The following is a 12,525-nucleotide window of genomic DNA, read 5'->3' on the forward strand; positions in this document are numbered from 1 at the left end:
TTGAAATGATTTCCCTTTATAAGTTTCTTGTTTCCATTAATTCAATGAGTATTTTTATGCTTTTTGTAGTCATAAATGGCTAGATTCATCAACTAAGGTTGAGGATGAAGTCTCACCATTGATTTGTTTGCATATTTTTATGTTTAGTTCGTACAATTCCGTCGTTTAATGTAATGTATGTTCGTTTCAATTCAATTATGTGACAACATTGTGATTGATTGTTGTTTATAAATCATTAAAATGTTGGATATTCATTGTGTTTCATCCAATGGATACATTGCATCTTTTGGTTTACTTTGCATATCCATTGTCTTTTGTGCAAAGCATGGATACATTGCATCTTTTGAACTAAACAAGATATGTTTTGTGATTTGTAATAGAGATGGATTCATTGAATAATTCAATAGGATTTTATAAAAACAATAGAACATGCTCTAGGTCTAATCGCTTGTCGAATGTATAAACTAAAGATGAAAATGTGTGCTTTGATTTGGTGAGGTAAATTCTGAAACCTTAGTTGTTTATCATTTGATTGTTGTCATTTTGTTTAATTTATGTTTGTTTATTTATTTATTCAAAAATCCCAAAATTTGGAACTAGGTTAAAATAAGATTAGTTTAGATAAGAATTGATTTTTGCAACGCAATTCCTTGTGGATCGACCTCGCATTTGCGCACGTAGTTCTGCACACGACTCGTGCACTTGCGAGTAATTATAATTTGCACCTCAAGTTTTTGGCACCATTGCTGGGGATTTGTCTATTTGTGAAAATTGATTTTTGTTTGAATTAATTTTATTTTTCTACTAGTTTAGGTAGATTTTTGTTTTCTTTTCTTTTTGCAATTTTATTTGATTTGTTTTTGTTTCTGAGATTTTATTTAACCATAAAAAAAAAAAAAAGTTGGTTGTTTTTGTGTTTATGTTGCAGTGTTGACAAAACCAATCCCTACCAGTGCGATTGTTCGCATCGCACCTATGCTCAAGCGCACTCGAGCACACGGGCAGCAAGCGATCGCACCTACGCTCGACCCATCCCGCGCCTGCACTCAAGCGCATTGCACACTCGCGCTCGATCGCACTTCACCTGCGCTCGAGCGCACTTCCAGAGATCAGCCTCAACAGACCAGAAGCAGCTAAGTAAAAAATTTTACAATTTGTTTTGTTCCTTTTTTGTTGGCATTTTGGTTTCTGTTTTGTTTTCATTCTTTGTTTTGTACTTCTTATTTTTGTGTGAATATTTGATTTTTGTTAGTTAGTTTATTTTAGAAGTTTTTGTTTGGTGTATGCTTGGTCGGAGATCCTTGAACCTAGAGTTGATACCCCTAGATCCCGATCTTAATAGAACCCTTAGGAGAAATTGGAGAGTATTTGTTGAAAGAGAGACTTTTGAGATGAGATATAACATACCCCAAAACGTGGACCAGCCTAGGGTTCAGAATGAGGCTGCGAGAGCTGAGAATGTGGAGCAAGCTAGAGCTTGGAATGTGGACTACACTATATCCCTTAGGGATTTGTTTGCACCTGTTGAGATAAACGCCCCTTCATGCATAGTATTGCCACCAACCAATGCTACCCATTTTGATCTTAAACCTCACATCATCCAAGTCTTACCTTCATTCCATGGTCTGAACTCTGAAAATCCATATAGTCATGTGATGAAATTTCGTGACACATGTGCCATTTTCAAATTCCAAAACTTCTCGGAAGAATCTGTCCATCTGAGACTGTTTCCTTTCTCCCTTCACGATAGAGCCAAGGCATGGTTGGATTGTAACATGCCCGAATCCATCACATCGTGGGAAATCCTGTTGAACAAGTTTTACAATAAATTTTTCCCGATGTCCAGAGTCAATGAGTGCCAAAAGGAAATTAGTTCCTTTACTTAAGGGGAGGATGAGAAATTTTCAGAGAGTTGGGAGAGATTCAAGGAGTTACAAATCAAGTGCCCTCCACATGGATATGAGAAATGGAGGCTCGTTTAGTTTTTCTACCAAGGATTGACTCAATCCAACTGTAGCATGATCGAGTCTATGAATGGGGGAGCATTCTTGAGTTTGACAAGGGATGAAGCGTACAAAGCTTTGGATAACTTGTCCGACACTTCACAACAGTGGGCTTTTCCAAGTTTTGGGAATAACTCCGTTTGAGCTCCCAAGAAAGGAGGCATCTATGAGGTTAAGGGAGACACAGAATTGAGGATAATGATAGATGCTTGTTAAGTGCTAAAATATTCATATTTTCAGCCCTTAGCTTACATGTTTTAATCCTTTAGTTTTAGTTAATTAGGCCATTTTAATTACTTTTTGTGTTTTCTATACTTTTGCAGGCTTTTGGAAGAAAACGAAGTAAATCTGAAAGATTTGGGCTCAAAGAGAGAAGATGGTAAAAATGGGAGTCCCTGACACTGCGATCGATCACAGGTTCCCTGCGATCAAGCGCAGTACCAGAGATGACAAAACATGAAGCAGGCCACGAGCACTCGAGTGCACAACAAAAGAGGCTCGATCGCAGACCTGCGATTGAGCTCACACGGGTTGCGATCGATTGCACCCGTGTGCAGGAGACACATCAAAGCTGCGGCCAGAATGCTAATATTTCCATATTAGGGTTTTCCAACTCCCAATTGTAATAGGTTTTGAAACCCAATGAAATTCCTAGGTTTACTAGTTTGTCAAGGACTTCTAAAGCCTATAAATAGACCCTTAAGCCTCTAGAATAGGTATGCTTTGTAAGGAGAAGAATTGGAGCTCTTCAAGTTCAAGTCTCAGGTTTATTCTTTTCCTTTCTTTTCTTTTATCTTATGAAGATGCTTAACATCAACTCTATGTGTAGCTAATTTATTTAGTGGGGCTAGATTGAAGCCCTAGTTATGTTTTGTTAATATTCAATAGTGGCGCTTTTGTGATGATCTTGTTATGATGTCTAACTTGATTAATACCTAGTTTCAAGAATTCCTCATATGTGTGTGCTTGATCAACATGTGCATGTGGTATGGACTAGTTAGTTAAATCAATTTGGATGACCGAGTCCTGGGTTTAACATAAGTAATAAAAGATATCCACACCGAATTCTTGGGTTAATCAACATGGGGAACCGGAAGTAGACACCCATGCCCTAGGCCTCATGTGTTTGTCGATTTCCATAGATTTATGATTTCTTAAAGAACAACTTAGTAGACACCCATGCTAAATCCTTTAAGAAAGAAAAGAATTAGAGTAGACACTCATGCCTAATTCGTTGCTTAGGAAAATCAATAGCTTAAGGAGTAGATACCAATGCCCTTAGGTTGACAAACATTAGATATTTATAACATGATTAAAACATTGGCATATATATTGATATATTAGCTAAATATAATTAGTGGTGGATATCAAAGCCCTACCTTTTTATCATTATCAATTGTTTTATTTCACTTTGGGAATTAATTTTAGACAAGATTCAGTAGTCCTCATGGGAATGGCCCCGTATTTGCACACTATACTACTATGTTGACCTCGTGCACTTGCGGGTAAAACATCCAGTTATTTGCCTATTAATTTAGGTGGGTAATTGAGGAACAACATGTTTTTGGCGGTGTTGCCGGGGACTGTGGCGAATTTTGTTTAAAAATTATTTTCCTTTAGTTGTATGATTTTAATTTTCAATTTTCAATTTTGTTTTTGTCAAAAAGATTTTCTATTGATTGTTGAATTTTTCTGTTTTCTGTTTCAGGTTGAGGACTAGCATTCTGTGATTGCGATCGAACGTCAGCCAAGTGCGATCGAACGCACCAACCTGCGATCGAGTGCAGTTCCAAGGAGCATCTGGATCAGCAGCACTGAAGCTGTCTGACTGAAAAAGCAATTCAATTGATGCAAGGTTGTCGATCTCAAGGCTCACCATCATTCCACTCGATCTTGAAATTGAGCAGACAATTCGACAATGACCTAAAGACAAAGAAGAAGAGGAAGCAATTGAGATGGAAGATTTGCAAGAGAATCCAATTGGGCCAAGACCATTAGAGGCAAATCCACCATTGGTGCAAAGACCGATGAAGCAGGCATTCATTCTAGCAAACCTCCAGCAACCCTCATGCATAGCATATCAATCGGAGGTGGAAGGTAGCTATTATATTTCTCCTCAAATCCTTAATGCATTGACTCACTTCAGAGGCACAGCTACTGAGGATCCCAACTTGCATCTTAAAGAATTCTTTGATTTATGCAAGTTGCGGCATGTCCAAGGCCTAACTTTGGAGAGACTCAGGTTAGTCCTCTTTCCTTTCTCTTTAAAAGATAATGTTAAACTGTGGTATAATTCTTTGCCTGCAGATTCTATCCATACTTGGGAAGAATTAGCCACCAAGTTTCTGAAGAAGTTTTTCCCAGCTCAGAAGACAAGACAACTTAAAAGGGAACTTCAAATGTTCCAACAACGAGATGGAGATCTGTTCTTCGAGGCATGGGATCACTTCGATTCATTGCTTCTAAAGTGCCCACATCACAACATCCCCCAAGATGATCAAGTACAAATTTTCTATGAAGGTTTAGATGATACTAACAAGGGTATGGTGGATACAGCTTGTGGAGGTATGCTGATGGAAAAGAGCAGTGAGGAAGCCATAAGGATCTTTGAGATGTTGAGTGAACACACCCAACAATTCCCATCCAGAAGGAGGCAAGGTGTAAGGAGCAAAGGCAGGAATGAAGAAAACAGCGGAGTGCAAAATCAGATGGTTGCCATGCAGAAGGCATTCCTTATGCTTGTCAACGCCATGACTACTCAGAACATCTCTCCCAATTAGCCAGACACCCAATTCCAAGTGTGTGCCATATGTTCTCAAGTAGGTCATACTACTGAAACTTGCCCTTTATATTCATCTGCAGATCAGGAGCAAGCACACTATGTGGGACAAAACAATTACCCCCACAAGAACAATCCATACTCCAACACTTACAATCCAGGATGGCAAAACCACCCTGATTTCTCATGGAGTAACAATCAAGGACAACAAAAGGATCCCCAACAAGCAAGCCAGCCAACTCAAGAGTCAAAATTAAACCAACTAGAGAATATGATACACACCCTGGTGACTTCTCAACAGCAGTTCATGACCTCACAACAGCAATTCATGGCTGATCAAAAACAATTCAATACAAAGACTGATCAAGCCATTCAAAGACTGGAAGTGCAAATGGGTCAGATGGCAAAGGAGCTGAGTGAAAGAAAGCAGGAAGAATTTCTAGCTCAAACAATACCCAATCCAGAGGCTCACCCACAGATGAAAGCAGTCATAGTTCTCAAAAATGGCAAAGTCATTGAGCCACCTCAATCATCTCCAGATGAAGCTTCAACTTCCAAGGTAAGTAAAATAGAGAAGGTAAATGCACCCCCTTTCCCCCAAAGATTAGTCAAACCAAAGGAAGAAAAGTAACTCATGGATATCTTTGAGACCTTGAGGAAAGTAGAAATCAACATTCCTTTATTAGATGCAATTAAACAGATTCCTTCATATGCAAAATTTTTAAAGGATTATTGCACTAACAAAAGGAGGTTTCAGGAGTATGAGACAGTGGCCTTAACAGAAGAGGTAAGTGCAATCTTGTTAAGAAAATTACCACCAAAGCTAACAGACCCAGGCAGTTTTACCATTCCTTGCAGGATAGGAGACCATTCTTTTGAAAAGGCACTGCTGGATCTAGGAGCAGGGGTTAATTTGTTACCTTACACTGTATATGAAAAGCTGGGTTTGGGGGAGCTTCAACCCACCTCAATCACCTTGCAATTGGCAGACAGAAGCATCAAAAGACCAAGAGGTATACTTGAGGATGTTTTGGTAAAGGTAGGTACATTCATTGTACCTGCTGATTTCATTGTATTGGATATAGAAGAATCTCCTATGCCATCACCTTACCTATTATCTTAGGAAGACCCTTTTATGAGAACAGCTAACACTACAATAGGTGTGAAAAAGGGTATTGTGAGCATGAAGGTAAATGGTGAGACAATAGAATTCAAAATATTCGATGCATTGAAATTACCTCAAGAAGATTTAGAATGTTTTGATGTTTATATGATCCAAGATATTAGTAAGGCAGTTTTCCAGGACCAACATAAAGATATATTGGAGGCCACCCTCACCCATAGTTTCACAAGGCAGGACATTGAGCCAGAACCTGAAGATGTTACTAATGACATCATTGAAATAGTGCATCACCTTGAGGCTTCTCCAAAACACTCAAATAAGTATACTCCTCCCTTTGAGATTCATGAGCGTACTAATACTTCTCTTGTTCCTTCTATTGTCCAGGCACCCAAGCTGGAATTGAAGCAATTGCCAAAGCACCTAAAATATGCATACTTAGGAGAAAACGAGACACTACCAGTCATCATTGCTGCAAATCTGAGTTGTAGGGAAGAAGAAAAGCTGTTGAGAATTCTTAGAGAACATAAAACCGCTTTGGGGTAGACCATTGCTGATATCAAAGGAATAAGTCCATCTAAGTGCATGCATCAGATCTTCCTTGAAGACGAAGCAAAGCCAACCAGAGATTCACAGAGAAGACTCAATCCTCACTTGAAGGAGGTAGTTATGGTAGAGGTCTTAAAACTGCTAGATATGGGCATCATCTATCCCATCTCAGATAGTAAATGAGTCAGTCCAGTCCAAGTAGTGCCCAAAAAGAGTGGGATCACAGTGGTAAAAAATGAAGATGATGAGCTGATACCCACAAGAGTAACCATTGGGTGGAGGGTCTGCATCGATTACAGAAGAATGAACAAGGTAACCAGAAAAGACCATTTTCCATTACCCTTCATTGATCAAATGCTAGAGAGGTTAGCTGGCCATAGCCACTATTGTTTCTTGGATGGGTACAGTGGCTATAATCAGATTGCAATAGCACCAGAAGATCAGGAGAAGACCACCTTCACATGTCCTTTTGGCACATTCGCCTACAGAAAGATGCCATTTGGCTTATGCAATGCCCCAGCCACATTCCAGAGATGCATGATGAGCATTTTTTAGACATGGTGGAGAAAACCATTGAGGTATTTATGGATGATTTTAGTGTTTTTGGGTCTAGTTTTGATGAATTCCTCCACCATTTGAAGAATGTTCTCAAGAGGTGTGAAGAATGCAACCTAGTGCTCAATTGGGAAAAATGCTATTTCATGGTTCAACAAGGCATGGTATTGGGTCATGCTATTTCAAGCAAGGGCATTGAGGTGGATAAGGCCAAGATAAATATCATCTCCAAACTTCTCCCACCTCTGACAGTAAAGGGGGTGAGGAGTTTTCTTGGACATGCTGGATTCTATAGAAGGTTCATCAAGGATATCTCCAAGATCTCTAGACCCCTCTGTGCATTGCTAGGGAATGAGGCCAAGTTTGAATGGACTAAAGAATGCATGATTGCTTTCAACACACTGAAAAAGCTGCTCACATCTGCACCAATCATCCGGGAACCTGATTGGAGTCTACCCTTTGAGCTTATGTGTGATGCCAATGACTTTGCCGTAGGAGCTGTCTTGGGTCAATGAATCAAGAAGGTACCTCATGCCATTTATTATGCTTCTAGAACATTGAATGATGCCCAGCTAAATTATTCTACCACTGAGAAAGAATTATTAGCTGTCATATTTGCTTTGGAGAAGTTTAGGTCGTACCTAATTGGTTCTAAGGTTATTGTATTCACTAATCATGCTGCGTTGAGATATTTGTTTGCCAAGAAAGATGCCAAACCTAGATTGATCAGATGGGCATTATTACTACAAGAGTTTGACCTTGAGATTAGAGACAAGAAGGGCAGTGAAAATGTGGTGGCGGATCACTTATCCAGATTACTCCACGAGGAAGAAGGAGATGAGCTCACAATGAATGAAAATTTTCCAGATGAGCAGTTGTGTGCAGTTGATAACCAACTCCCATGGTATGCAGATATAGTGAATTATTTCATTGCCAAGGTGTTTCCTCCAGGTATGTCTAGCCAAGAAAGGAAGAGGTTAATATCCATATCTAGACAATACCATTGGGATGACCCCTATTTGTTCAAATTCTGCCCTGATCAAATCATTAGAAGGTGTGTCCCAGACGAAGAGCACTTGAGTATTTTGCAGCACTGTCATTAGTTTGCTTGTGGTGGACACTTTGGGGCCAAGAAAACAGCACTTAAGGTAATACAATCTGGTTTTTATTGGCCTAATGTGTTTAAAGATGCTTTCTTGTTTCCCAGCTCTTGTGATAGATGCCAAAGGACAGGTAACATCTCATCCAGAAACCAAATGCCACAGCAAAATATTCAAGTTGTAGAGCTCTTCGATGTTTGGGGTATTGACTTCATGGGACCATTTCCTAACTCATTCGATTATCTATATTTTCTTGTGGGTGTGGATTATGTGTCTAAACAGGTCGAGGCTGTCCTCTCAAGGACTAATGATCATAAAGTGGTTGTGAAGTTTTTGTAGGAAAACGTCTTTGCTAGATTCGGGACACTTAGGGCAATCACTAGTGATGAAGGGAGCCCCATCAACAACTATGCCTTTGCCTCTGTGATAAAGAAGTATGGCATCACTCATAAGGTTGGCACTCCATACCATCCTCAAACCAGTGGCCAAGTTGAGATCAGCAACAGAGAGATCAAAGGTATCCTAGAAAAGACAGTGAACCCCAATAGGAAGGATTGGTCACTACGCTTGAATGATGCACTATGGGCTTATAGGACTGCTTACAAGACACCTATCGGTATGTCTCCATATCGTTTGGTTTTTGGGAAGGCATGTCATTTACTAGTGGAATTGGAACACAAAGCGTACTGGGCAATCAAGAAGTTTAACTTCGATGTGAAGCAAGCTGGTGACAAAAGGAAGCTCCAACTAAATGAATTGGAGGAACTGAGGCATGATGCATATGAGAATGCCAAGCTCTACAAAGATAGAACCAAAGCATACCATGACAAGCAACTGGTCAGGAAGGAGTTTCAAGTAGGACAAAAGGTTTTGATCTATAACTCAAGATTGAAACTCTTCCCTGGAAAACTTAAGTCAAGATGGTCTGGGCCTTGCATTGTTACACAAGTATTCCCTCATGGAGCTTTGGAGGTCCACAACCCCTAGACCGACCAATCATTCAAAGTCAATGGACACAGAGTCAAGCCATACATTGAAACAAACTTTGCACCAAGAGATCAAGATTTGGCATCACAAGATTTGGCACTTCAGTCTGTCCAATATATAGCACCATGATAAGTGCTAAAATATTCATATTTTCAGCCCTTAACTTGCATGTTTTAATCCTTTGGTTTTAGTTAATTAGGCCATTTTAATTCCTTTTTGTGTTTTTTCATGTTTTTATAGGCTTTTGGAAGAAAATGAAGTAAAACTGGGTGATTTGGGCATAAAGAGAGAAGATGGGAAAAGTTGAAACTCCCTGATACTGCGATCAATTGCAGGGTACCTGCGATTGAGCACAATACCAGAGAAGACACTGCACGAGCCAGGCCAAGAGCAATCGAGCGCATGCCAGAAGAAGCTATTTAACTTGATTAATATCTGCTTGCATGAATTCCTCATATGTGTGTGCCTGATCAACTTATGCATGTGGTATGGACTAGTTAATTAAATCAACTTGGATGGCCGAGTCCGGGGTTTAACATAAGTAACAAAAGAAATCCACGCCGGGTTCTTGGGTTAATCAACATGGGGAACCGGGAGTATATGCCATGCGCTAGGCCTTGTGTGTTTGTCGATTTCCGTAGAATATATGCTTTCCTAAGGAACAACTTAGTATAAATCATGCTAAATCCCTTAGGAATGAAAAGAGTTAGAGTAGATGCCATGCCTAACTTGTTGCTTAGGGAAATCTATAGCTTTAGGAGTATACGCCATGCCCTAAGGTTGACAAACATTAGATATGCATAACCTGATCAAAGTATTGGCATATTGTTATATTAGCTAAATATAATTAGTGGTGGATATCAAAGCCCTACCCTTTATTATCATCACTTCAAAAATCAATCTTTGTTTTGCTTTTGCTTAAGGAATCTATTTTTAAACATAAATTCAGCAATCCTCGTAGGAATGATCCTGTACTTGCACCATATACTGCTATGTTGACCTTGTGCACTTGCAGGTAAAACGTACAATTATTTACCTATTAATTTAGGTAGATAATTTGCACATCACACCACATTCTGAAGCATCTACTTCTGGACAGCACTGAGCGGGGACCACTGTCTAGCTGAAGACGTGATAAGTGCTAAAATATTCATATTTTCAGCCCTTAACTTGCATGTTTTAATCCTTTAGTTTTGGTTAATTAGGTCATTTTACTTCCTTTTTGTATTTTCTTTGTTTTTTTTAGGCTTTTGGAAGAAAAGAAAGCGTTTCTGGAAGAATTACAAGCTTAAAGGGAAAATTGGGAAAACCTAGAAGATATGGTTAAGCTTAACCCATCATGGTTAAGTTTAATCAAATAAAGGAAAGGATCAATTCGGAATTTCTCACATTGAAGTCAAATCGGATTGGATGCAAAATTGGATTCTGAACACGTCTCGGTATTTTGACCATAACTTTCAGCTCAGATATCTGATTGAGGTTATTCAAGTGGCATTGGAAAGCTAACTCAAATGCTACAAATCATTGTGAAATAGCATTTCCCTAATTTGGAGCGTTACAAGGCCAAAATCGCGCCACAAGTTAAGACCGCAATCTTGGGCGAATCCTAGTCCGATTTGGACTTAGGTTTTCTTATCCTAATTGGACTTGGACTTAAAACTCCAAATTTCCTAGGATTACTAGGGCTTCTAGGACTCTCCTAATCCCTATAAATAGACCTCTAAGGCTCACAATTTAAATAATCCTTAAAATCCTTGGAAGAGGCATAACTTTGGGGAGAGGAATTGGAGGCTACCTTTCGGTTCTTTCTTTCCTTTATCTTTTTAGTTTTATTTTCATTATGTGTAACTAACTCTTAAGGAGGGCTAGATTGAAGCCCTAATTATGTTTATTTAATATTTCAATATTGGCGCCTTTGTGATGATCATGTTGTGATATTTAACTTGATTAATTTCTGTTTTCATGAATTCCTCATATGTATGTGATTGGCCATTATATGCATGTGGTATAGACTAGTTAGTTAAATCAATTTGGATGACCGAGTCCTAGGTTTAACATAAGTAAAAAAAGTAATCCACACCGCGATTCTTAGGTTAATCAACATGAGGAACTGGGAGTAGACACCCATGCCCTAGGCCTCGTGTGTTTGTCGATTTCCACAAATTTATGCTTTCTTAAAGAACAACTTAGTAGACACCCATACTAAATCCTTTAAGAAAGAAAAGAATTAGAGTAGACATCCATGCCTAATTCCCTGCTTAGGAAAATCAATAGCTTAAGGAGTAGACACCCATACCCTTAGGTTGGCAAACATTAAATATTCATAACATGATTGGATCATTGGCATATTGTTATATTATCTAAGTATAATTAGCGGTGGATATCAAAGCCCTACCTTACCTTTACTTTATCTTTATATCTTTTTATTTTTCTTAATATCAAATCTGTGACAATTTGATATTTTAATTAATTCAAAATAAAATCACAATCCTCGTGGGATCGACCTCGTACTTGCTGCACTATACTATTGTTTTGATCTTGTGCACTTGCGAGTTAAAACGTACTAAATATTATCTATTAATTTAGGTAGTATTTAGCACAACAAGTTTTTTGACGCCGTTGCCAGGGATCGAACCTGGGTCACCCGCATGACAGGCGGGAATACTTACCACTATACTACAACGTCGAATATTGCACTTTCAAGCCTCTTAATTTGCATATGTTAATTCTTTAGCGTTGTTATTTGTTTGATTTTCTTTTGTTTTTTTTCGGGTTATAAATAAAGATGCAATTAATTCCATTGATTTTGGGCTTAAAACCAAATTGGGAAGACCTAGAAGATATGGTTAAACTTAACCAATCATGGTTAAGTTTAATCAAATAAAGAAAATGATTAATTCGGAATTTCTCAAATTGGAGTCAAAATCGGATTGGATTCAAATTTGGATTCTGCATACATCTCGGTATTTTGGCCATAACTTTCACCTAAAATATTCAATTGAGGTAATTCAAGCGTCATTGGAAAGCTAACTCAAATTTCTACAAATCAATGTGAAATAGTATTTTCCTAATTCGGAGCGTCACAATGCCAAAATCGCCCCGCAAGATAGGAACGCAATTCTGGGCGAATCCTATTCCTATTTGGACTTAGGTTTTCTTTATCCTAATTGGACTTGGACTTAAATCTCTGAAAATTCTATGATTACTAGGGCTTCTAGGACTCTCCTAAACCCTATAAATAGGCCTCTAAGCATTGAGAAAAAGAGACACCGCTTCTTAGAGCTAGAAATCAGAAATTTGTCTTTGAAGCTTAGAAGATCATGAGCGGCTAAACCCCTTTGTGGGGTGTTGATGTAACCCCATCCAAGCACAATGGTTTGATTGTATTTAATTTCTAGATTTTCAATTTATGCATATTGATTGTATAACTAT

The 12,525-nt window shown here is 38.6% G+C and overlaps 1 non-coding gene across 1 annotated transcript; it reads right to left on the bottom strand.

Moving 5' to 3' along the window:
• Positions 1 to 11,707: 11,707 nt before the first annotated feature.
• Positions 11,708 to 11,779, bottom strand: TRNAD-GUC (transfer RNA aspartic acid (anticodon GUC)). The gene has a single exon. It is a non-coding gene; the product is annotated as a tRNA-Asp (tRNA).
• Positions 11,780 to 12,525: the final 746 nt, after the last annotated feature.

The sequence above is a fragment of the Corylus avellana genome, chromosome 8 (genome assembly GCF_965113065.1).
Source record: "Corylus avellana chromosome 8, dhCorAvel1.hap1.2, whole genome shotgun sequence".
Lineage (NCBI taxonomy): Eukaryota > Viridiplantae > Streptophyta > Magnoliopsida > Fagales > Betulaceae > Corylus > Corylus avellana.